Genomic DNA, 2,534 nt, shown 5'->3' with positions numbered 1-2,534 from the left:
GTTATAAGTTAAACGGGTAATCATGGTAATCAAAATGAATATTAATATTCAAGCCATATCATACGGTTGTTATTGATACAAACAATGATAAGTTGCATATTTGGTAATTATCAAAAGGCATATGATGTCAAATAAAACACCCTGCCATGTAGGGGTAAACTTGTAACATTGATTCGTTTTAAATGGTTGGAAAAGAAGTTTTACAATAAATGATAAAATGAGCAAACCAGGTGTTGTAGTATATATGGATGAATTGTTCATAAAATTTTACAAATCAAAAGTACATGCCGCATAATTTATGTTTTAAATAATGGGACAAGATAATTAATTATACAACATCTCAAGTGCTTTTATGTAATGAGGAAATTTATTTTATTTTTTACATACCTAATTTTATAAAATTGAAGGTTCAAAGTATTTCTGCAATGTGAACAGTGGCTCATGTTGTTTACAAAACTATTGATGGAATATTTATCAAAACAAATCATGAAATACACAAACAATTTTGTTGAAGATTTTCATTGTTTACAAAGCTACAACTGATGCATGAGATCTTGGTGTCTCCATGTTGGTTTCAATCTTCCATTCATTGATTGTTGCATCATAAGCCTCAATTGATTTTGATGCAGCATCACCCCAACCAAAACTAACACAAGATAATTAATATTATTAGATGGGTAGGGCTGGTGTTATTCAACTACTTTAATTAAATCACATTCATTCAAACATTACTAATCACTTGGTTTATACAAGCTAGCAATAGAATGTCTTCCAATTCACTGGTGCTATTTATTTTAAATGAAAGGTAATCTATTTGTAATTTGAACCAGATTAATGTTATCAATATTTCCCATGAGATGGCCAGGTAATGGTTGAAATGCACCAAACAAGCGAAGCTCATTAATGTTTGAAAATGCATCAGAGCAATTTATGCTGGTTTTTTCATTTATATAAATTTTAAAAGAGAATATAGAGACAGTAAACATTTAAATAATTAGTATTAAAATTAAAATAAATCAATTGTCCCAACAACATTGTGTAGTTGAATAAGAAATGTATCACAGACTGTTATCGGACCATGGACTGATGCTGGGGCATAATAAGAGGCTAAGCATTGCTGTGGGGAGATCGTATAAAATGGGATGCACATGCTGTATTGCTATTAACTGTATGCACATGCTGTATTAGCATGATAGTTAATACGAATACCTCTAATGCAACACAGCCTATAACCAACAGATTTTATTTTAAGTAAATTCCTACATACAAAAAAGCAAAATACATAGTACTGGTAATACAATAATAACAAGTTAAAAATTTGTAAAGTTTTGAAAGACAAGTTTCTCTACTGTCTCCTATTAACAAGTTCATGAACATGACCACTTACCCTCCAATGACGTATATCTTCCCATTCACAACACAAGCACAAGAACCATATCGCTCGTGGTTTAAGCTGCTAACTTTGGTCCAAGTGTTGGTTCGTATGTTATACTGCTCTACGCTATTTAATCCAATACCACCTTAATAAACATTGTACAAAGTATAGAGTGATGATTATAAAGAAAACAGCTCTCTAATATAATAATATAATATTATATGTGTCAAATGTTATTTTGTTGTACAAATGTATTTGGGTATAAATTATATGATTAATTTATTGCAGTTTGAGTTTGGTGGTTGTAGTGTGCGGTCGGTTTAAAAATGTAAAACAAATTCCTCACAATCAGGTCATTTCTCACAATTAAGCCAAATATTGGGAAAAAAATGTCCACTATGTCATCAAACCATGTTTTTTATTGTTAGGCGGCAAAAAAACATTTAAAATAATTTTTAGTGTTTTTTTTTGGGAAAAAATATTTTAATCACTCTTTTAAAGATATCAAAAATACCCACTATGGCATAACTTTAATACCTATGTTATAACAACAAAATACTGCTATAAATTCTGTAAATTTAGAAAATTTAACAAAACATAGTGAATTAATTTATAGTTTATATATAGAATAAACAACAAACCATAGGGTAAGGTCACTAATGCATTTTTGCCTTTAAGCGAAAAAAACGTTTCCAATTTCGTTTCGAATCGCGAAATTTCGCTTCGAAATGACTAAAATCTTTTCGAAAACGAAATTTCGTTTCCGAAATTTATGCCTTGAAACAAAATTTTGACAAAAAAACGTTTCGAGACTTTGAAATTAAAAAATCATAGGTTATGATCCGAAACATTTTGAAACTAAAAAATCGTTTCGAAATATTAGCTACCAGTTGATGATGCTAGAGAGAGATATTGATAACACTTCAATGTGGAAACAGATTTTAACGTCTTAAAGTTTAAATTACCGCACAAACTCCCCCAAAAAAATACGTTTCTGAAACGTTTTTTGAAACATAATTTCGATTCTGAAATGTTTTCCAAAACGAAATTTGGTTTCCGCAACGAAATTTTGTTTCTAAATCGTTGTTCGAAACGAAATTTGGTTTCAAACACGTTTTTCGAAACGAATTTTGTTTCCGAAACGAAATTTTGTTTTTAA

General features: G+C 29.8%; 1 long non-coding RNA gene across 1 annotated transcript; it reads right to left on the bottom strand.

Annotated features, from left to right (window-relative positions):
• Window positions 1-428: 428 nt before the first annotated feature.
• On the bottom strand, window positions 429-1,808 carry LOC100185361. The gene is made up of 2 exons (XR_717250.3): window positions 1,388-1,808; window positions 429-646 (listed from the first exon to the last, which is right to left on the bottom strand). It is a non-coding gene; the product is annotated as an uncharacterized LOC100185361 (long non-coding RNA).
• Between the last annotated feature and the right edge of the window lie 726 nt (window positions 1,809-2,534).

This window comes from Ciona intestinalis, unplaced genomic scaffold, assembly GCF_000224145.3.
Source record: "Ciona intestinalis unplaced genomic scaffold, KH HT000377.1, whole genome shotgun sequence".
Lineage (NCBI taxonomy): Eukaryota > Metazoa > Chordata > Ascidiacea > Phlebobranchia > Cionidae > Ciona > Ciona intestinalis.
This window is presented reverse-complemented; position numbering and strand designations above follow the sequence as displayed.